The 24,900-nt window shown below is 38.3% G+C and overlaps 1 protein-coding gene across 2 annotated transcripts in view; it reads left to right on the top strand.

Moving 5' to 3' along the window:
- Positions 1-17,616: 17,616 nt before the first annotated feature.
- The window catches only part of LOC128741248 (aquaporin AQPAe.a), a 141,326-nt gene continuing 134,042 nt past the window's right edge, over positions 17,617-24,900 (top strand). The window contains exon 1 of one of the 2 annotated variants that reach the window (XM_053836917.1): positions 17,617-17,690. The gene's annotated coding sequence lies outside the window, so the exon portion shown is untranslated. Of the gene's footprint in view, positions 17,691-17,925; positions 18,272-24,900 lie in introns of those variants that run through there. The other variant, XM_053836914.1, reaches the window with a different exon arrangement.

Below are 24,900 nucleotides of genomic sequence, written 5' to 3'. Positions count from 1 at the left end.
ATGGTTTAGATCGCGAAACTAAATTTGCAAGCAACCACTCCGCGTCACTAGTGGCGGCGGCAGTAGCAATAATCTTCCTTTACCACCGACCGGCCGCAGTTAATACGAGAATGTAGGCTTTCTTATCAAGTCGGAGGCAATAATGGAGCGTTCTCTTCGGTGTGGCGGAGAATATTAATTACATGTTTATAGACAAATGTTGTCATTATATATTACTCTTCTGCAGGTTTGCAGATCCGCCTGGGTTCGCGTAGATTAGAAATTGATTACAGTGCAGTTAAGCAGATACTGCAGAACTGTTGCTCTTTTTTGCTAGGGATAAAATATTTGTTTGGAAAAGCTCACGAACAAATAAGCAAACCGATTATCAGTTATGCAGTGAGTACTTTCCCTACCAGTGTCATAATCCTGTACACTAATATATTTTTTATTGCTGAGGCAATAATTGTTTTTTTTTGCAGAATCTTGCGACAGATCTGCGATAAATTCCGGGTATTTAATACAGACTTCAAGGCGCTGAAAGATTTAGTTAAACGAAATGAGCTATGGCAAATAATGCTTGAACATGGTTTTCCAACAAAACTGGTTAGGCTGACACGTGCTATCCTTGATGGTTCAAAATCAAGCATCGAAATACCGGGTGAGATGTTGGAGTCGTTTGTGAGGTTATGGATGACTTGGGATGGTTTAATGGGCTATCGAATTTTCTGTTCAACATTTCATTGGAAGGTGCTATTCGATGGGCAGGGATCCTAGGATTCGTGGACGATATCAGCGATGTTAACTGTAGAGCGTAAATACACGCAACTGAAAGAGGAAGCTACGCGGATAGGGCTTATCATAAACTCTGTCAAAACGAAGTCTATGATGGCTTGTAGAGAGCGTGGTAGTCCTTCTGGTATTGGAACTGCAGCGATGTTAGATGGTAATACTTTTGAAGTGGTCGACGAATTGGTTTATCTTGGTACGCGAATGACATGTGACAACGATGTGACCCGTGAACTAAAGAGGGGAATAGCGGCTGCAAATATGGCCCTCTACAGATCACGTAGCCAGCTGAGGTTCCGTATCCTGGCTTTCCGTTCAAACTCGCGCTTTATACGATGACAATTCTATCGGTGTTACTTTACGGCCATGAAGCTGGTTAATAACTTACCTTTCGCGCAGAGTTCAGTAGGTGAAAATTAAGAGAAACACTTCCGCTTCGTTCGCTGAGTACCGCAAGGTAGTCATTTATGTTCGTTGGTTTTCGTACTGTTGAAAAGACTTCCGGATATGTTTTGCAATGGTACATCCGTATTATTTGCAGATTGTGAAAGAATATTTTTACCTATTCAGACTGATACTGATTTTCTCAAACTATAATATTTTACTCGGATAACGGCTTGAACACCAACCCAGATAAATGCTCTGTTGTGACTTTTTCCCGAAAATTACGTGAAATCGATTTTAAATACTCCTATAACTAAATCGTTTTGCCACATAAGGATACCATTAGTGACCTAGGAATCATATTATTCGTTCACTTTACTTTATAACTTCAATTGACAACGTTATTAAAGACTGTTTAAAACTATTTGCTGTGAGACGATACGATCGAGACCTTAAGGATCCATATGCAATATTGTATGTATGTAGGTCTTGTGCGTATGTTGTGGCGTCCTAAATATGTAAACTATATATAACGGATAGAGACAGTCCAAAAAAAGTTTGTATGTTTTGCATTGCAGAACTTGAGGTTCAGTGGAGATGAACTGCCGCCGTATCACGACCTGTGCTATCTCAACATTGACACGATCCAATGCAGACCTAGGATTGCCAACATAGTGTTCTTCCCAAACATCCTATCTGGACGAGATAACAGTCAAGCGCTGGCTGCACGGTTGCATTTCGATCGCAGCCAAGTTGTACTTCGGAATGCCTGATTGTTTAACCCGTCCCATCGAAACAGGAATTACTCCCAACATGAGCCAACGTGCCGTTTTATGAAAGCTTTCAACGCTCTACAGCCTATAATGAATTTTACCAGCACCAGGTAATATTTAAAATAGGCTTAACGTGTATATCAGGGAACAGCAGAATTGCATTTTTTAATTGTGATTGGTAATTTTTTTAAAAGGGGTTTACATTTAAAGTAATAACTTAATTGAGCAAATAGAAAAATAAAGCGTGGTCGTTCAAAGAAGAATCCCCATGTTGAATTTTAGACTGACGAAATTGACAAAATCGGAAAAAAATTTCGGAATTTTTTTTTTTCAAAATTCAAGACTTAAGACCTTGCAATATCGAAGACTTCTACTAAAAACTAAATTTTAACCCTTAATTGGTCAACCGTAAGCTCAATGAACCGGCCACAGCTAGTGATGTCCGTTAATCATTCGATTAATTCAACTAATCGAATAACACATGAATATTCGAATGATTTTTAATCGAACATCACTGACACGAATAGTTGAATTAATCGATTAGTGCAGACAACGCTCACCGATTAATCGGTAATCGAATAATTGAAAATTTCGGACATCACTAGGCACAGCACACTGGTCCAGAACCTTTTTTGGTGCGCATTAGCTTTGAGCGGGAGAACTTGGTTTTAGGTTTATGGAACCTTTGGAAGAGTTTCTTAAAATTAAAAGTTCAATCATTCAGCGGAATTCTAATTTTGATGAATCCCCCTAAAAGTGCAATAAAAAAATTATTTTTCTTCAGTTTCAATATAACACATTGATGTGGTTTGCAAAGTTTTACAGCATATTATTACAAGAAATTTTGCTGAAGACAGTAACTTTCTATCTCTTCAGCGAAGATAGAAAAATCCTATTAAAAATCGTTAAAATCAGTTTTTCTATTGTAGCTGTTTTTGTAGTTGTTGTATGACTTTTTTCTGTTTTACAAAGTTGTACAAATAGTAAAAATACACAACATTGCTGAAAATAGTCTACCTCTATCTTTGCTTGTTTAGGAACTATAGAACTTTTACTATAAAAATACCCTAATTTTGACACCGATTTACTCGCAAGAAGGCATCATTTTATTCAAAACTCTCCCCAGAGAATCAACATAGTTCCAAGCAGTCTCAAAAGTTTTATAAATCATGTTTAAAAGCACAAAAGTTAAACAAAATTTATAGGCTCACAAAATCGAGATAAAAAGCTGATAAAATCGGGGATAGACAAAGTCGGGAGCTGACAAAATCGGAACATTACTGTATTATACTGTGTGCTCTTATCATTTCTAAAACCACATAGGATAACAAAATGTGTTATACACTACAAAAGTTTTAAATAAACATGTATTTTGTTCTACCAGCTCAACAGGGGCAAGATGGGTCTCATTGAAAAAGGCAGCGTGGCACCCTATGTTTGTCCATATATCTATATTTTTGTGTTTCTTCATTGTTGGTAATATTAAATAAGTGACTAGTTTTTAGCTGGCCCAGCGTATATTTTATCCACAAAACAGTTAATCCGGTAAAAGATTAGTTTTCCGACATTGCATTTTTTGTCTGATATAATTTTTATTTTGTTTCGTTTTGTTTATTTTTGTCGCAAATTTTGAAATATATAGGTCGTTTGTCTGCAGTAACAAAGAATAATTTTTGTTTTTGTAAAGAATTTATAAAGGTTTTCGATAAAAAAAACGCTTTTTGTTTTGTGACCTATTTTCCCCCCGCATCTTGTCCCGTACTTTTGGAGAGCTTAAATGTTTTCACAAAAAATATGTAATCCTCGAAAAATAAGACGTGTTGATTTTTTCGGGAGAGATTATTAATGACTCCATCTAAACAAATGATAAGTGGGTTAAAATTGAATGCGTAGAAAAACGCATCGGGTACTTTCCTTAGGTGACCCGTCTTGCCCCACTTGACTCTATATAAAGGTATGAACAATGCACAGTGGTCCAGGAGACAATTTTAGGCGGAAATTAAGGTTTCTAGCCTAAAATTGAGCTTCCAGACAAAACTTGTGTTCGACAAAGTTGTTGCATGCAGAAAGGCGCTCATTTGTGTGCTATCAAATTTTAGGGTGGTTCTTATTTTCAAAAAAATCGAAAATCTAACTTTTTTATTTCGAAAAATAGAAGTAAACATTATTCGTCAAAGTTGTAGAGCTGTTAATTTTATGCAATTTAAAAAAAAAAATTTTGTTGTATCTCTTAAATTGACTGATTTGGAGCCTTTTTCCTGAATCGATTTAGGGTGACTCTTAAAAAAACGGTTTTTTCATTGTAACTTTTTAATAGCGAAATTCTCGCAAAAGTTGTCTTCAGATGACTTTTAGAACTCTTTAAGACAAAAATTTTGCAGCATAGAGCGTGCTTATCTATTGAGCCAATCATGAGTAATTAGCATTTTTATTTATAAAATACGCCTTTTTCAAATGTTGATATCTTTAGTGGGGGCAAACGAAAAAAATATTTTTTGATGGCATTTAAAGAGCATACTTTGCTCTTTACTATATAAACGACTTGAAGATATGTTATTTTTTTATCTCGAATAAATTAAATTTGAAAACATCAAGTTTTACATATAATTCAACGCTTTTGAATCTATATTTGAACGCAAGTATGAGTTAGCAAGTACTAAATCGCATAAAGATGGGCTTTTTTGGTTCAAACATTATTCCAGTGTGACAAAAAATTACCTTTCTTCACTATTTCTTTTATTGAAAACATCGGCAATGCTTCGTTTTTTAGCAACTAGTCTAGGCATCTATGTTTCGTGACTTTTTTGAACAGCGTGATTTTTTACAGAAATACCCATAAAAAATTACAAAATCAAACACTTTTATTGATTTATTTATCTGCTTCAATTGTGGCCTGATTATTGTATGCGGTTGTTTATGTATTAATGTTTGAAACTATTGATTTTCAGTATTTCAATTAATTTGAGATACTGAATGCGCCTCCCATGTACCCCCGATGTAAGACGCTGGTCCAAAAAGTCAGTCATCGTATGCTTGAATCTCAGCTGGGAAAGGTTGTTTGAGTCAATAGGATCACGAAGCTGCTCTCCGATTCCACACAACATTCGCAGTCCGCCGTAGTACGTCATGAATTTGTCATCGTTAACTGAATGGTCGGCCGACCACGTGAAAATGAGCACAGTGAGTTTGTAGACTTTTTAATAAAAATAGTTCTGTGAGTAGTAAGTGGTGAGATTTTGATTCCTTGATTGAAAAGTAGACCCGGAGCCAACTCTGAGAGCCTTCGTGCTTTTCACAGCTAGCCTGAAAAGAGGTCGTGAGAGCCCAGCCCCTACGCGGTTTCCGGTAGTTCGACCAGGAACTTGGGGTGGATTCAGCAGATGCCCCTCTGGCGTCAGCAATACCAATTGGCAACAACTTTTTTGTCTCTTAAAAACGGCTGCCAACGTTTCCAGAATTGGAGTTTTCTCCTTCTAGCGAGGTTTGCTTATCCGCTAATCCCCAATTGTTCTGTAAGGCCTGAACGAATGGTTTCTCTGCGGTATTTGACATCTTTAGCACTTTTCAAGTAAATAAGCGCATAAACAACCGCATACAATAATCAGGCCACAATTGAAGCAGATAAATAAATCAATAAAAGTGTTTGATAATTCTGATAATTTTGTAATTTTTTATGGGTATTTCTGTAAAAAATCACGCTGTTCAAAAAAGTCACGAAACATAGATGCTAAAAAACGAAGCATTGCCGATGTTTTCAATAAAAGAAATAGTGAAGAAAGGTAATTTTTTGTCACACTGGAATAATGTTTGAACCAAAAAACCCATCTTTATGCGATTTAGTACTCGCTAGCTCATACTTGCGTTCAAATATAGATTCAAAAGCGTTGAATTATATGTAAAACTTTATGTTTTCAAATTTAATTTATTCGAGATAAAAAAATAACATATCTTCAAGTCGTTTATATAGTAAAGAGCAAAGTATGCTCTTTAAAATGCCATCAAAAAATATTTTTTTCGTTTGCCCCCACTAAAGATATCAACATTTGAAAAAGGCGTATTTTATAAATAAAAATGCTAATTACTCATGATTGGCTCAATAGATAAGCACGCTCTATGCTACAAAATTTTTGTCTTAAAGAGTTCTAAAAGTCATCTGAAGACAACTTTTGCGAGAATTTCGCTATTAAAAAGTTACAACGAAAAAACCGTTTTTTTAAGAGTCACCCTAAATCGATTCAGGAAAAAGGCTCCAAATCAGTCAATTTAAGAGATACAACAAAAATTTTTTTTTAAATTGCATAAAATTAACAGCTCTACAACTTTGACGAACAATGTTTACTTCTATTTTTCGAAATAAAAAAGTTAGATTTTCGATTTTTTTGAAAATAAGAACCACCCTAAAATTTGATAGCACACAAATGAGCGCCTTTCTGCATGCAACAACTTTGTCGAACACAAGTTTTGTCTGGAAGCTCAATTTTAGGCTAGAAACCTTAATTTCCGCCTAAAATTGTCTCCTGGACCACTGTGCAATGTTGGTTGGAAATCGAGCGAGAAATGAACGATGAGAAGCATAGCATTCAACGCTTACTTCACTGACGCATGCGTACGACAGACAACAGCTGGTGCTGCGTGTCCGCTATTTCTATACTTACGAGCGCACAGCCTCGTAGCGTCTTTCTGCACAGCTCGCTCACGAAGCCAACAGCTTATGAGGAGCCAACAGCCCATGAGCAGCCAACAGACCGCGAGGGGCACACCAGGATGTATGGCTATGAATTTTGCTTTACTTCTTCTTTTCTTCTTCATTTTATGCCGTCGCTTACACACGTTGGAAAGAGTGCGGAGTGCGGAAAAAAATAAGAGAGACCTAAAGGGATGCTTATGTCACTGTGTTCGTTAGAACGAGTACGCGCGAAGAAAATTATAGCGTTTTTGTTTTTGCTTAGAGTCAATCCAGGTTCGGTCGTCAGCAAGCCAGCAAACATCCCAACATAAACAGAACCCGCTTGCCAAAGATCGTGCAAGGAAACTGTACGACCAACTTTTGACCAAGTACAACGAATGCATTTTGATGGACGATGAAACATATATGAAAATGTGCATTACACAAATCCGGGGACGCACAAATTTGTCCTCGTAGAGAACTTCGCTTGCAAGTTGATGATTTGGCGATGATGAATAGAGCTCTACTCGCCATGAATTTGGCAAGCATCTGTAGTTATAGAAAGAAAACAAAGGTTTTCATTACTGGGGCAACTATTTATGGACAACTTTACAAAGAGAATTGTCTTCAGGAGATAATTTTGTCATTTATTCGATCACACAAAGGTCCCGTGAAGTTCCGGTCCGACTTGTCCAGCTGTCATTACAGTCGGAATGTCGTAAAATGGCAATGGTAGCAGAATAATATTAATTTTATTAAAAAAGTATGAATCCACCAAATTGTCCAGATTGTCGTCCCATCGAAAAATACCGGGCAAGTGTCAAGCGTAAATTGAAGAATTCTCGGGTAATTTTTCAAATAGACCTATGCGACAATGAGAAATTCTCTTTGTGTCTCCTCCCTTCCGCTCCCATCGATGTGATGTAGAATATGTATGTAAACATGAATTTCTATGTTGACTAACTCGGTTTATCGAGGTAAGTAAATTTAATTAACAACAAACGAATATTGTGAAAAAAAAGAAAGAAATTTCATTTATTTTATAAGCATGAGTGAATTTAATTCAAGCTGCATTTCATTATTCGAAAGTTAAACGCTTTTTAACAAGCACAAAAACAGTCTTCTATAAGTGATTTTGACCGTTACGAGTCATTTACTTTACTTGCGTAATTAAGCTTAAACACAATATGAAATCTACACTGAGTAAACCTGTTTTCTTTTCCAAGTAGCAATATATTTTATTGAAGGCATAGTGATAGATCACACAAAATGAAAAACAACTGCGTCATTTCGATACTTAGAAGGAACCTGAGGCGATTCGCAGATTCCTATTGAGCGCTAAAAATATCTAAAATAAATGATTTTTCATTGACTATTAGCTAGCTTTGCTCAAAAACAATTAATTTCTAATGGCTCTGTTATCATGCTTAAGGATTGTTAGAAAAACAAAAAATCTTTGGATATGCAAAACCAACTTTTTCGTTGCCCAATTGATAATATAAATCTTCCTTTTACGGATCCGGTTACTGTACCGGATGCTGTCACGAAATAAATCATACTAAATCTTAACAACATGCAGCTCCCGTGATAAGCGTGCTTTCATCTTGTAAAATAAACTGCGTCTTTCGGAATACATACCGCTGATCATATACCTAGTCATAATTATAGAATTTGTGCGATTATTGCTAATCACGAGACTTGTAAGACCAGGTGAACACAATTACATCGTTAAACAGTCGCAGACAGAACTCAGCGGCTAACTGTACGAAGGGAGAAGATACACGCCACGACGCGGCCGGCGGAGCGATGGAAAGAAGGGGAGTGTCAGTCAACCAGGTGATAATTATACAAACTACGATTAGACGTTTGCAAATAACTCATTTATTTTTATTTATTATGGATTAGCAAACGGCTTGCATTCTTAACTACTGCCAGCCGTGCTTTCCAATAGTGCAAACTACTGCGTTGGCGTCTCGAAGTTCACGTGCAAGGTTTCAGTGCCCCGGCTGCCGGCTTTGGAAATTGACAATTATTGGAAGTCAATATACGCGTTAACTAGCGAAGTGTGATTTTATTGATTTTCCTATCACGCGTGATTCGAAGGAAATCAAAACCGTCTGGCTGTGAATGGTCCAATCGCACGGAAACCGTGATGCATTTATTAACCTTTGCACGCGACTAGCTTCCGGAGGTAGAAGATGAATGCATGATCGTGATCCGGTTGGAAAAGGAAAATTTTATTATGCGTCACTAATTTTATGGGGTTTAAAACAATTGCTGTGGTCAGGGAAAACACTGAATCGGAATATCATCTCAATTATTTGTTTTCAACAGCCATAGTTTTGCTATTAATCAGCTAATTACGTTAAGAGTAAAACGTTTTCCCACAATTAACATGTATGATTGGTCGAATAACATGACTTGCAGTTTATTTTCATGCATGTGTAACGCACCACCCAGATCATATTTACTTTTACGAATTATTACAAAACTTAGAAGCTTGAAAAATCTGCGAGAAACAAACTTAGCAAATAACGGTAGTGTTTTGAACAAACTCACGGTAGATAGGAACCTGCTCAATGGAAGCGAAATAATTTGTCTTAATTCCCTCAATTATCGACATCCAGCGAGGTGACAATTGCTGGGATGCTAATTAACAATTACCGATCACGAACAGGCAATTCCGGCCGGTCTGGTCAATACTGAGCACGTAGTGTTCAGTAATCTTGACGAATGGAATACAAGCGGGATATAATTAATATTTAATTTCATTATAAATGTGGGTAGTGAAACATCAAGATATTTATTTTTATCGAATGTTACCTCTTTCTCTATGCGCCAAAGGAGAAAAAGTTGTTCAAAAACAGGATTTCGCGGTTGACGACCTTAGCGTAGAAATTGAAAAACGCGTTGAAGTCCAACTCCAATCGATACGCCAAGATGGAATTCTCTATGGCAATGAGTCACGGTAATTGGCTTCGCGATGAGATGACAGGACTTTTGCCTCATGACATAACATGTTACACGTAAAATTAAGTCTTCGTAAAAATTAGAACAGCGACATACCATGTTGTTGTTGCTTGTTGGATAATCTATTCCATATTCGTGCTCTTCAAACCGGAAACAACTGGGAAACTGAAGGCATCACTGTACGGACCGGGTTGTTTTTACTCATGATTCACGCAAACGGTATGAAAGCACTTATTTGAGTCACGCAAAGGTAATTGCAATCTGTAACGATGTACTAGGAGGGACAGTAAACTGGTCATCACAATATTAGTTTCTAACTTATTTCAATAATTGACAGCGCACATGTTTCTGTTCAAGATGCGTTTAAGATCTCCATTTGATGTACTTTCTGCATTCGAAAATATATTCATTAATACCCGAAAGCTTTTGAAAGTGATTTAATGCTAGTAAATGCAATTCTCTTTACATATCTTCTTGGATCGGACACACCTTGAGGAAAGGAGCGAACGAGATCTGCAGAGAAGCACTCAACTGGAATCAGCAAGGACAACGTAGACGAGGCAGACCCAGAGGCTCATGGTGATGCAGCTTAGCCAACGACATTCCGGTTGTTGACAGGAACTTGTTCTGGCGACAGATGAAAGGTATAGCGGGTAACCGTCAACAGTGGAGATTTCTAATTTCATCCCTTTGTTCTGCCGAACATGCGGACCTGGACCAAAAAGTAAGTAAGTGTATATATCTACTGCCATAGTCAAATTCTCCTGTTTTGAACAATTGTCGGAAGTACGTTGTGAGAATTGTTAAAATTGTCAAGTAGCGTCTTTCATTCTCTGTTAGAGTCATGTATTGGTCGGACTCACCGATTCACTCACTGTTTTCCGGTGATTCATGTAAGAATCACCGTAATTGAGGAACAGTGGACCTTCGTTTGAGTTACGACTGTGCTCCATTCTACTCGGTCCTGAGCTACTTGTCGTCAATTCTTCGTCTTGATACTCGCAAGTCAGCTTCGATCTGTTCAAACCGTCAGGCACGTTTGTCGTGCTACGCCAGGTGGAAGATCAATGGACCGGCATCAACAACGTCTTCTTCACGTGGTCGCCATGAAACCCTCGGAAAAGTGCGCAGCGATCGAAGGGAGTGGAGTTCGGATGATACTTGGCGGATCGTTGTCGAAAACCGGTACTGAGCAAGCGCAAACCAAACAGCTGTCCGTCAACAATACGACGAACTGGAGCGGGCTGTTAAATCATGTTGCTCTGCTCTATTAAAGTAGTTTGTAAGTTACCGAATTAACTTGGTCCAAGAGAAAATCGACGATACTCTCCGGCGGCAGCAAGCTGGATTCCGTGCTAACCGATCATGTGTAGACCATATGACAAACGCTCCGCATTATATTGGAGCAGATCAACGAATTCCAGGAGTCTCTTGTGCTGGTGTTCGTTGACTTCCATAAAGCGTTTGACCGACTCATCCACGAAAATATATCGAGCGCACTTAGGCGTAGAGGAGTTGCAGATAAGCTAGTCCATCTCATCAAGTCTCGACGAGGCGTTCTCGTGCAAGTTTTTGCACAACGGCGTCTTGTCCGACCCTATCAGGGTTACTGCTGACGTGAGACAGGACTGCATTTTATTACCGCTGCTATTTCTCTTCATTATGGATGAGATATTAGTTGGAACAATTGACAGTAGACCACATCGAGGATTACACTAGAATTCTCTAACGATGGAGCATCTAAATGATCTTGATCTTCTCGACGATATAGTCTTGCTCGCACAACGGCGTACTGATATGCAGTACAAAGCAAGCCAGATGATCTCTCCGAGAGCTCCCAGGTAGCAGATCTTACAGTCAATGTAACAAAAAACCATAGTCTATGGTAGTGGACACTAACAATTTCACCAACTTCACAGTAGCGGGACAACAAGTTGAACATGTCGACACCTTTTCATATTTTGGTAGCTAGACAACGTTCGATGATAGCCATTCGGATTAGGAAACTCAGGGATGCCTTTGCGAGTCTGCAAAGATCAAATCAAATCAGATCACTCTACATATTGGATCCCGAATTTTTACATTAAACGGTGTGCGGTGTGGTGCGTCTCAGCAGGCAACGCAAAAACTGCAGGTACCTGTTTATTGCTGCCTGCTTTTTATCAATCGTGCGTGGTGGTCTGACAACTGGGTGTTCCACAACGAACTCCTCCGTCGATGTCATCAACGGCCGATAGCAACAGAAATTCGGGAACGTAGGTGAAGTTGGATCGAACACTCCTTGAGGAGAGGAGCGAACGAGGTTTGCAGTGAAACACTCGACTAGAATCCGCAACGACAACGAAGAATAGGTGGACCCAGAGGTCCATGGCGACGCAGCTTAACCATCGACATCCGGAATGTTGACGAGAACTTATCCTTGCGAGGTGGTAAAAGCCATGGCAGGTAACCGTCGGCAGTGGAGATCTCTGAGTTCATCCCTTTGCTCTGCCGGACCGACGGACATGAACCGACAAGCATTGTGGTCAACCGCGGTATTGCTCGTCGTTACGCCAAATTACTGGCATTCCTGTGGTAACGGTAAGTCATGTTCAAGAAAAACTGGGCATCAATGGGAACGTGGTCGATTTGGTTCGTTGTTCATTGGCCAGATCTCCAGATATCTTTGGCGGGAAAGAAAGTGTTTCTGATCACCTGGTCTCGGTGTAGTTGATGAAATAGCCTTTTGTCCTCAACTGGTATATCCTCTCGTTGATTGCCTTCCATCACGCGACCCTACATTCTGCTCAATAGTACAAAGTCCCCAGATCTCTGAAGGCTTGTCAGGTAACATTTGGCCTACCCAGCCTAGATCCTCCTTATCGGAGAGTCCTCCTGCAGTGAAACGTTCTGCAGTGCCACGATATCGAACTTTCGGGGTTGGAGCAGCTCGAGCTACACATTTAAGTCCAATTTCAAGTTCAATTTCAACTAAAATTTCAAGTTTACTTGAAATTAAGTTCAAATTGTAGTTAATAAGTAAGTTCAATTTTGAATCGCATTTCATGTAGAATTTTGCGGGCCTCTTACGTTGAGAACCCAGGTTCATATCCCAACTCCGCAGAATTCACAAATGACCCAAGCTATTAGCTAGTATAATCCAATATTTGATATTATTTGAAACGGTAGTTATTTTACAATTGACGAAGGGACGGTAGAAGAAGGTAATGAAATTTAGAAAGAAGAGAAAGAGCGGAAAGGTGAGAAGGGGGGGAGAGGTTATTAGTAGCTACACTTAACAAGTAGTCGTTGTGACTCCTACCTTTTGTCCAATACTGGAAGGTGCATGGGTCAAACCAAGCTATAATCTGGGATTATAACCAGATTCCAACCCACAATACCCGCCAGTGCATGTGGCTCATTGGTACTAATGTACCTTTGAACCACAGAGGCACTGGACAAAAGGAGACTGCACAACCCCCTTTATTAAGCGTATGACATATCTTTCAAACTCCACCATTTGGTGGCTCCCTCGGTCAATTGTAATCGAAATACCGAATTAAGAAGTTTTAATCTAACTTGTTTTTACTAACCGGAACGACGAAACTGTACAGACACTTGTGACTTACAAGACACTGTATGTGATGTTGTTCGTCCGTTAGCGTGTTAGCCGCGATTCTCAGCGCGGATCTTCGTGTTGAATTAGTATCAGCGAGCCACAGGCCCTGGCGGGTGTTGCAGATTCGAATCTGGTTATAATCCCAGATTATAGCTTGGTTCGACCCATGCACCTTCCGGCATTGGACAAAGAGTAGGAGTCACAACGACTACTTGTTAAGCGTAGCTACTGATAACCCCCCCTCCCTCTCACCTTTCCGCTCTTTCTCCTTCACTCTAAATTTCATTACTTTCTTCTAGCGTCCCTTCGTCAATTGTAAAAGAACTATCGTTTCAAAAAATATTTAATTTATATGCCTGACCGCATTTCAAGGTCAAGACAAAAACACGAGGTTGGTCTAATATAATCCAGTTATAGGGACATAAACGACAATTTTTTTGAAAAAATCAAAATTTTGTTATTTCAAATTTTGATTCTACAGTCTTTTTCGCTTATTTTGATACTAGTTTTGTAATGATCCGACCACGAGAAGTGGCGAAAAACGATCATACACATAAGCATTCCAGTGCGGCGTGGAACAACCTCGAAAGAAAAAAGCGCCGTTCCTGTAAAAACACGATTTTCAAACTTTATGTACCTTTTTATCAGAAATTACACAACGTATTCGAACAAACTTTTTTTTGTTTTGTTGGTAGATGCTTCGCAAAGACTTTTATACCTTTTGAGCTTTGTAAACAAAACACAGCCAGCGAAAAAAGAAGACAAAATTTTATTGTTCCAGCCCAATTTTTTTCTTCTTTTTCTTATTTCTCTGGCTATGTTCTCAAAAGTTATAAAAGTCTTTGCGAAGCATCTACCAACAAAATAAAAAAAAGTTTATTCCAATACGTTCTGTAGTATCTGAGAAAAAGGTACATTAAGTTTGTAAATCATGTTTTTGCAGGAGCCGCGTTTTATTCCATCGAGGTTGTTCCACGGCGCACTGGAATGCTTATGTGTATGATCGTTTTTCGGCCATTTCCCATGGTCGGATCATTACAAAATCAGTATCAAAATAAGCGAAAAAGACTGAAGAATCAAAATTTGGAATAATTTTTTTTTGATTTTTTCCCAAAATTCTAGTCGTTTATGTCCCCTTAACAAAAAGTCTTATTTCAAGTCATATTTCATGTCGAATTTCAAGTACAATTTTCAAGTGCAATTTCAAGTTCAATCTGAAGTCCAACTTACAGGGAGAAGTTCTGGGAGCACGGTGCCGGTTGTTTGTTTTCATTCGAACGTTCTGTTTTTCTAGAAATTTACAGTGTTAAATCAAAGTATTGATTGATGCAGTTGGCACGAGTGTACAGTTTAGCGTTTGCTGCTTTCCTGTAGTATGCTGATCATGTCGATTGGCAAGAGATAAGTATGCATTTTCAAAGTTAAAGTAATTTCCAAACACATGTCATAGAAACAAAACAAACCTGATAAACCCCAATAAAATTCTTCTAGATGCCAATTATCGAAAATTATTTTCGATATTTATTGACGAATAGTGGTTTCATTTGACATGTAGTTGGCGCTACAGTAGAAATTATGCTTTTATACTTCAAAATTAAATTGGTCTAGAAGAATTTAGCAATTATGACTTTGTTTAACTAAATACGTGCCAGAATAATGAAAATTATCCTGGAAGTATGGATATGTGAAAATATCCATGCGGGGCTGATTGTTTATGAAGGCGACCTCGGAATGTACGTGTATATCCAGGCATTCTAAAAATGGGTCGCTGGATGAACAATAGAGCTATCACCTTCCATCTCCAGGACTAAAATTATTTGCATTTACAGAAACCAACTTCTGGATGCAAGTAATTTTTTTACATGAAAGCGCTGCCGGTCAGCGGGCGATGGATCGTACACACACACACACACACATACGCACACACACACACACACACACACACACACACACACACACACACACACACACACACACACACACACACACACACACACACACACACACACACACACACACACACACACACACACACACACACACACACACACACACACACACACACACACACACACACACACACACACACACACACACACACACACACACACACACACACACACACACACACACACACACACACACACACACACACACACACACACACACACACACACACACACACACACACACACACACACACACACACACACACACACACACACACACACACACACACACACACACACGCGCGCGCGCGCACACACACACACACGCGCGCGCGCACGCACACACACACGCACACACACACGCGCACACACACACACACACGCACACACACACACACACAATCTAAAGTCCAACTTACAGATTGCAATCTGAAGTGCTTTATACGTCCAGTTTCAAGTCTTATGTTAAGTAACATTTCATTTCAATTAAGGTCCAGTTTCAAGTCTTATGTTAAGTAACATTTCATTTCAATTAAGGTCCAATTCATGTCCTATTTGAAGTCTAATTTCACCCTATTTCTATTCCTATTTTATGTCTAATTTCAAGTCCAATTTAAAGTCCAAATTCTAATTTTAATTCTAAGTTCAATTTTAGATTGCTCCAAGTATATTTACAAGTATATTTACATAATTTTACGTAAATTGAACGGTTTATATAACAATTTTTATAGTTAAAACTGGGTGCTTTGATTGCTCGAATTTTACCGATTATCTCGGAATTTTCGGTCATTCAATCTAGAGTTAAGCTCAATTTTCAAGCCCAGTTTCAAGTGAGTTTTTAAATTTAACTTTTCGTCCGATTTTATGGTTAATTTCGAGTAAAATTTCGTGTCTCGTGTCGTGATCCATTCCGAGTGCGATTTCAAATCCAATTTTAATATGCTGCCTTTGGCAATATTTCTTGATATAAAAAACCCTTCGTTTCGCAGGAATCATTATGTGATTAATCCACTTAAAAGTAAAATACGAAATTTATTTTCTCACATATTTGACCTCACCTTTGCTGAACACCAAAGGTATAATAAATATCAATTTGTCAAAGACATCATAGATGTATCTCTTCAAAGAAAATAGTTATGAAGCGTTATTTGTGGACATACCCTAAAAGAACAGTTTTTTGTCTCTAATTTATTCTGGTTAATTTTTACATGTTCATAGTGTTCTAAAAAAATATTTGTCTAACTAAAATCCACGTTTTAGTGGAACATTATTAAATGATTTCTTTTGAGTTTTCCGAGATATTGAGCTTTTTCGGTGAAAAATAGTACTTCTTTGAGCTCAAATATTTCTCAAGGTGGTAATTAGTACACTGAGAAAAGTTTTCGTATAGTTTCAATGTGTCCCACATATAGATTTTTGCAATATGCCCAATAAATGATCTTTATGTGCCAAACAGTTATCATTTGTGTGCAAGGGAAAAACTAGGACAAACTATTCATATGCGTATAATTTTTATGTGTATAATTGCACATACTATTCATACGCGTATAATTTTTATGTTTATTTCTGGAAGGATCGTGTTTATATGCGGCTCATGATAATCATATGGATTTTCATATGGAAATTTACTATTAGTTATGTGCAGAATATTTTGAGTGTAGTAGATCAAACATATCAAAAACAAAAAACTTGAAAAAGTATCAGTTGTCAGTATCTGATTGTATCCTCAAAATAGTTACAGTTATTTTAAGAAGTGTTTTTTAAGTGCTTTTGACAAACACATCGTTATATTTCGACAACCATAAGAGATAGGTAGTTACTTTTTTCTGCAAAGTTACTTATTTCATTGTGTTCTACAACTTTTATAAAGATATCGTATTTTTGGTACACATTTAAAACTATTTCTTTTTGGAATCACCCTAATGTGTAGAAACATGAGCAACCTAACAATGCAAAAAAAGAACATAATTCATTAGCAAACTTAGCATACTTTGAGCAAAATTTTCCGATTATAGTAGTTTTCCAATTATATCAGCCTAAAATTCACGGCTTTTTTCCGATCCGGCAGAGCTAGTATTCTGATCCATTTCCGATCCGGCAGAGCTAGTATTCTGGATTCAAATTTTGAACTGAGATTTGAATAATAGTACGACACAGGTTAGACAAGCATAAATTGAAAGTAAAATATGATGACTGGCAAAATAGAATAGCATGTACATATGTGTATATTTCCAGATTAGTCAAATCAAAAAGAAAACGAACATGCCGCCCTGACTGACTGCATTAGCATCCAGCGCGCCAGTGAATCTGTCCATATCGCAGCATTTCATTCCACCGTGATTTGCAACAACGCAACGGCAGCAGCATACGAAGCAGAATTATTCCGGTCAGTCACAGCACACAGCACCGAAGTGAGAGTATTCACATCGCATCCACCACCGTAGCAAGAGCAGGCAGCAAAGTCAGCAACAGCAGCAGCAGCAGCAGCAGCAGCTTTTTGGGGGCAGCACCACGGCAGTCAGTGAGAATACATAAAAAACGTTTACCGCTTTTGCCTCATCCGTTCTGCGTGATTTGGACAGGTATGATAATAATCTATGCAGCCACCCGGTCACCCGGCTAAATTGCGCTCCATCGGGTCAACCTGTCTGTGGTCACCGCGCTCGCAATTTTGTGTACACACTCGAAGCTATCGCGAGCATAGGAAAGCGTGCGCGCGAAACAACGGCGAAAACCGAATTAACCCAAGCATCCGTCCTGTTCCTCGCCGTTCGCCACACGCGAGGCTGCTTTCCGAGTGTACAGACTAACTCCAGATCTCTGCGAGGTGAGACTTTGGCGCGCGCGAGAGCCTCTCGATAGTTGTCGACTAAACCTGCGAGGTATATTTGGTTTCGTACGTTATAGTTGCTTGTCATTTAAACTTTGGTTGCAGTAGACTTCAATTCAATTCTCGCGGACTTACCGATTCCGGTCGTTCTCGAAATCACGGTGTATACTTAAATCGCTGCCAAAAAATTACTCGGTCGAAAGTTGCTAGTTGATTTATCGAACGCGCGTGGTTAGTTTATGTTCAGATATTGGTGCGATCTCGAGTGCTACTGAAAGCTTGTGACATTGGGGAACAAGTTAAGTGTGATTATCCTACCAGGAGCAGTGAAAGGTAGTTCAATTATTCGCAGTATTATAATCATCAATCTAAAAGCCTTGAAGCCGAATGCTTAGAAACGTTGTGATAAAGAAGACGTTCGCGATGTACATGTGGCGTTGAATCTTTGATTTTTTTGACGTGACCAAGCGCGGTACCACTGATACCATCTGTGATAATAGAAACCACCCAATGACGCCTTGGCAAGGGGTGGGGGGTCGTGATGAGTTACTGCTTTTAATGGGCCACTCTACCTGTACTATTGGACCGACAGAACAAGTTACGTTGCTGATAAATTTCAAAGGTTCAATCATTCAAACTTTCGCGAGGGCGAACATCGCGACCAGTAAAATATCACAAAAGTGCAATCTAGACAAGATAGTGGACGACGAAGACGGTAGTACTTGTGTGTCGGTCGAGCTTGTCAGGTTCAAATGTGCCGGAAGGTGATCAATTACGGTTGAATGACATCCTGTGCTTCCCTACTTAGTTTGATGAATTATGACTTCATTAGTTCGCTCTATGACGTGATATCAGAATTGATTGTAATCCAATGGACACGGTATTGCGGCGTTTTGTTATACGATGCATTGATGGACAATTGATATTATACTTGTATAGCGAAACGTCTTGAACAAAACTGTTAGCATTGTGCAAGTGAGATTTCAAATAATGTATAAATATTATTTCTAGTTTCTGTTCATTTTGTTGCATTTACGAAGTTTATTGAAACCGTTTGATATACATAAAAACTACTGCAGCTTATTGCCCGACATACGATTTCACTGGAAAGTTTTAGGTTGGAAGTGTTGTTGACTCCAGGTTGTTTCATTATATGACGATAAAATCATTGCAAACCAAATGAAAATTGAGCACACAACTTGCCGAATGTGAAAGTAAAACAAATCAGAAATCAAATCTATTTTCTGAAATTATACCGCCGACCGGTATTAACGTACACTTTAAATCACTCGGTTTGGGGTATCTGTGAACAGTTTATTTTATTGACACAGTTGAAAATGCTTGGAAACATTTGTGTATACAGTATTGTTCCGATTATGTCAGTCCCTCCGTGAATTTTGGGCTGATAAAATTGCAAAACTGATGTAATCGAAAAAAATTTTTTTTTGCTTGAGGTATGCCAAGTTTACAAATGAATTCTGTTCTTTTTTTTGCATTATTAAGGTGGTCATGTTTCTACGCAACTCGATTTGCCACCAATTACCAGCTTGAGAAATATTTGAGCTCAAAAAAGTACTATTTTTCACCGTAAAAGCTCAATATCTCGGAAAATTTAGAAAATAACGTATAATGATGTTCCACTAAAACGTGGATTTTAGTAAGACAAGTAACTTTCTAAAATACTATGGACACGTAAAAATTGACCAGAATTAGTTAGGGACAAAAAACTGTTTTTAAGGATTTGTACACAAATAACTCTTCATAGCTAACTTCTATGAAGAGATACAGCTATGATGTCTTTGACAAAGTTGTTTGTATTAACATTTGTTATATCTTTGCTGAATGCTTCAAACCTGTATTTTGAATATGTGAGAAAATAAATTTCGTATTTCGCTTTTAAGGGGATTAATCACATAATGGTTCCTGTCAAATGAAGGGGTTTTTTATACCAAGATATATTGCCAAAGACACCATATGCAAAAAATCTCGCATTTCGGCGTAATCTCACGCGATCACTTATTTCGCTGTTTAGATCACTGCGCAGCTTGGCCCATAAAGGGTTCAAACGCCTGAAACACTCATTTGGCTGTTCATATGACCTCAAAAGAATCATTAAATAACTTAAAAGGAACAAACAAAAAATTATTTTTTGGGGCTGATATAATCGGAAAAAAAGCTGATATAATCAGGAGTAGATATTATCGGGTGTAGATATAATCAGGGGCTGATGTAATCAGAACCATACTGTACTAGAATTTATCTACTATTTATTGAAAGTATGTATTACAACCAAAAGCTTACGAATCGAAATCGAAATCCTGAATGAAAATTTTCAACTCAGTCAGATATTATTTAATATACGTGGCAGTCGAAAAGAATTTGACTTGAATTTCAAAAATGCAATATATTTTTCAAATGGTAAATGGTTTAAAAATCTCGTGTGACTTTGAATATTTCAGAATATCACGGAATGACTCAGTTGCTATTTATGCGGTAGAGTTCTACGTGTGCAGTATGACTCTTTTTTCTCTTTCCAGTCCAATTTCTCTGGCGTTCCTCAAGGCAGCATTATGGGACCTCTCTTGTTTGTGTTGTTTTTCAACGACGATATTAATTCGCTGTTAGGTGTTGGATGTATGCTGAAATCGTGATACAATATTCGGTGCCTCAAAGGCTCTTGCATTTGGTTGTTGAGTGGTGCAGGAAAAACTGGCTTGTCATCAGAATGCCGAAATGTCAAGTAATGAGTTTTTCCGCATAGTCAGTTCAGTCATTTTCAACTATCGAATTAATGATCATATACTCACTAGATTCGAGAGAGTCGACGACTTTGGGATACTGCTGGAAGTCAAACTGTCCGTCAAGTTATATTGCACCACGGCAAAGTCGGCAGCTTTCCTTGTTTTATCGCTAAAGTTACTCGTGATTTCAGTTGTCCTTACTGTTTAAGAGTGCTATATTATTGTTAGTACGCCCGCCAGTGGAAAATGCTTGTTTGGTTCGATGCCTTTAACAGCTGGCATGGAATCTGCGTGTCGAACGGGCGCAAAAACGTTTGGTGAGGTTCGCGTAGAGAGACTTACCTAGGTGTAACCCAGCAAACCTACCTCCGTCTCCTGATCGATATCGTTTTCTGGGGATTCAAACACTTGAGCGCCGTAGCAGAGTTCAGCAAGTAGATTTGAGAGAAGGAGAAGCTACCGGAGGAATGGATGGGAGGAGTGGTTTGTCCCATCTACAAAATGGGTGATCGACTCGACTGCTGCAATTATCGCTGCATAACGCTGGTAAACGCCACCTACAAGGTACTCTCCCAGGTTCTGTGACGCCGGCTGTCACCGATAGCACAAGCTTTCGTAAGGAATAACCAGGCGGGTTTCATGGGAGCTCTCGCAACTACGGACGCATCACATCTTCATTGTTTTCAAAGCAGCATACGATACAGTCGATCGAGACCAGCTATGGCAGATAATACACGAACATGGTCTTCTGAATAAACTGACGCGACTGATCAGAGCTGCATTGTATCGACTAATGAGTGCTGTACGCTTCTCGGGGATACTGTCGAGTCCCTTCGAGACGTGGCGAGGCATGAGACGAGTTGACGGCTTATTCTGCAAGTTGTTCAACATCGCTTTTGAGGGGTTGATCCGTAGCCAACTCCTAGGCTTTGCAGATGACTTTGATATCATAGCCAGCAGCTTTGCGATGGCGGAGGCAATCTACGCCAGACTGAACGCGGTGTCTAAGAGAACTGGGTTAAAAATAAATGTGTCGAAGACCAGATACATGAAAGAAAGAAGCTTAAAGGAAACAAACGCTTCGTTTCCACGGACGGTAACCGTTGACGGCGACGAACTAAAAGTAGTAGATGAGTTCGTGTATTTGGAATCGCTGGTGATCGTGGACAACTCACCGAGGACATCCCAAGTAACAATGCTAAAGCCACTTGATTTTACTTGAATTTTAGTAAGGTTTTATGGCGGTATAAGTCATTGACTTTAGTTTTATTGTAGTATTACGCAATACCAAGTGCATACGAGTCAAAACACATTTATAGCTAGCTATAAAACTATAATGAAACTGTTAATAGAGCACATTCATTGTGGTTGCACATATTACCACGATAAACATAGTTGGCTGCACCACGCTTCTTATAAACTTACCATACGTGTAGCGTAGCAATACAATATTGCGCATCAATCAAAATTGATCTTCTTACAGTTGCTTGTTTCTGCAGAGTGTGATAAGAATACTACTTAAGCTTATTACCGGATTCTTAAGGAGGTTATGAAAACCTTCTGAAGAGTGGGTCCCTTGATCGGAACGTAGTTTTATAGCGGTCATCAGGAAGTTCTGGTGGAGCTCATAGTTTTATTGGCGGTTTAATGAATTTCTTCAGGCACTGCTTGGAGAGATTGTAGAATTATAGAGATGTAGATGGAGAGATGTACAACAAGGATTATTGTTATTAAGTCTATGCATTTTATGTTAAATTTGGGACGCTATTTACAAAAGATATTGGAATAAGCGTGTAGGGCGCTATATCTCTGCATATTAGCGTTGATAGGAGGAAATGCTTATCAATTTAGGGACTATATTGGCTCGTTTCATTGTGCCTAATTTTTATTTCCAGGTATAATAAATTTAAGTTTGTCACGAGCTTTTCGAGCCAACGTAAATTTCGCATGTGCTTAATATTTTTCGATGTAAATTAAAATTAAATTATGGTTGATTATGTAGCCTCATCGCCATCATATTAAATTTGTAAAAAAGGTCACCGTCGGAGACGCTTCTTCTAGCGAAGATGGTAATTTTTGCATGAGTGTCAGTAAGCGCTCTAAAATTCTGTATTGGTGCATGTTCGACTATGTTGACATGGCGGTATAAATATTGGCGTTCACTCACATAAATGCATCCAGCAACCACCCTGGGCGGCAGAGCGAGCTACCATCAGTATCTCCCGAATATTGGCAGAGCTGCCAGTCTTCTTGTTACAGGGGTCTACGATCTTTTCAACAAGATTTATGCCAAATACGTGCTTTCGTAATGCTCGGTTCATATGCTTACGTCAACATATGCTTCATGAGAAGATAAGACTCTACTTAAGCTCAAAAACAATCACTGATCAATGGCTAAAAATAATGTGGATAATTAAATCAATATTTCTGTTTGTAATTTATATTTTTTGTATGATAAAAACAAACACTGACGAAGTCGTAGGCGAAATACGTATCTGTAGCGAATAAAAAAACTTGTCCACGTGGACATTTTCCAAACCCCCTCCCCCCTTTCGTTGACAAGTGTAGACATTTTCATACTCTCCTCCCACCTCTAAACTGTCCACGTGGTATATGAATGCCCCCTTTCTTCTGTGTATCCTTTGTCATATCTATCTGTTTGTCCAAATATTTTGTGTCTTAAAATATGATACACCCTTTGGAAAGGAAAGGGATCTATCTGTCTGAGGCGAAAAATTATTTGGTTATTTGGGTACTGAAAAATTTCGATATAGACCAAAACTATATCTTGTGGTTGTGCAATGCTCTTTCGGTTGGTACCTCAATGTTTTATTTACTAAACTACTGCCGCCCGTTATATTGGGTAGTTTAATACTTAGTTTTGTCTTATTCTTTCAATTCCATCATTTCCCTTATACGCACCACATACTTCCTTATGCGACGATATTATTTTTGTATGACTGCCCTTTGTTTCTACAATAGAAACAGTAATAAAGTCGATATTTATTGTGTTTTATCTAAAAAACCCCCCGAGCATATAGGGGTTCCCCTTATATACGAATTTTAAACAAATTTTGCGCATATGACATCGCTCATGCAATCAAAACAGATTGTTTGTGGTGCAACTTTTATAGTATTTCTTCCATTTCAGCTTATTTTACTAATTTCTGATTTTATATATAAAATATATATAGGGCATTGATGAAAATACCACATGCTTCTAATTATTGGTTTCATGTTGTGTGGCCCTGAAGAACCAATTTGTCATTTCGAGACGGTTGTGCGAGAATGGTAGTAAAGATTTGTATAAAATAGTTATAGTTTTCTCCCCAGGATATAGGGAACAGAGGGTAGGCTTATAATAGAAGTAAGTTGAAAAACTAGTGCTGTACCATATTTATTCTGGACTGTATTTTCCAGAAAGGATACAATTTATCGCAAATTTATTTGGTAAATAAACATGTTGTTAATAAAGGGTTAAAAATATAGTTTACTGAATTATAGATAATCAATTACTAAAAAATAAAAAAATAACCCAGTAGATTAATTTAGGTTTTTGTTATTAATTTACATGCTATATTTGAATTTTGTAGTAGGTCTAATTTAAAAAATAACTGGGTAGAGTATCGGAAACACAAAAAGACAAGTGGTTTTAAAGGTTCTATAAATCTCTAGAACATTGCAAGCTTTTAAAACGAAATGAAAATAATTATTTCAATATATACATAACTACTATAACGGGCGGCAGTAGTTTAGTGGGTAAAATATTCGGGTACCACCCGAAAGAGCCTGGATGCGAGCTCCCGACCTGCCACTGCACAACCCGATAAAATTTTGGTTTATATCGAAGTTCATCCAATTAAATAATCATTTATCGCTTTAGACACTTCATCTCTTTCTAAAATAGTTTATGTCATGACCACGACGAGTAAATAAAAAAGAATCAACACACTTGTTACAAATTGTGAATTTTCTTAATAAACAAAAAAAGACGGTTCTGTACTTGGGGGCACGAATGCGGGGTGTAGTGCCATTCCAAAATCTTTCTCGGAAAGTGATCAAGTTTTCAACGTTAATAGTTTTAATAACTGGTTTTTTACGTGGTTCTGTTACTCCCCGTTTTTTTTACTCAATACGCTACCTCCGTGCACAACAATTTATAATTATCTGCCTACCGAATAACATGTTCCCTAACAACGCACCAAGCTTGCCGGGAGATTT

The sequence above is a fragment of the Sabethes cyaneus genome, chromosome 3 (assembly GCF_943734655.1).
Source record: "Sabethes cyaneus chromosome 3, idSabCyanKW18_F2, whole genome shotgun sequence".
In the NCBI taxonomy this organism is placed as follows: domain Eukaryota; kingdom Metazoa; phylum Arthropoda; class Insecta; order Diptera; family Culicidae; genus Sabethes; species Sabethes cyaneus.
The sequence above is the reverse complement of the archived record's forward strand: the minus strand, read 5'-3'. Positions and strand labels throughout refer to the sequence as shown.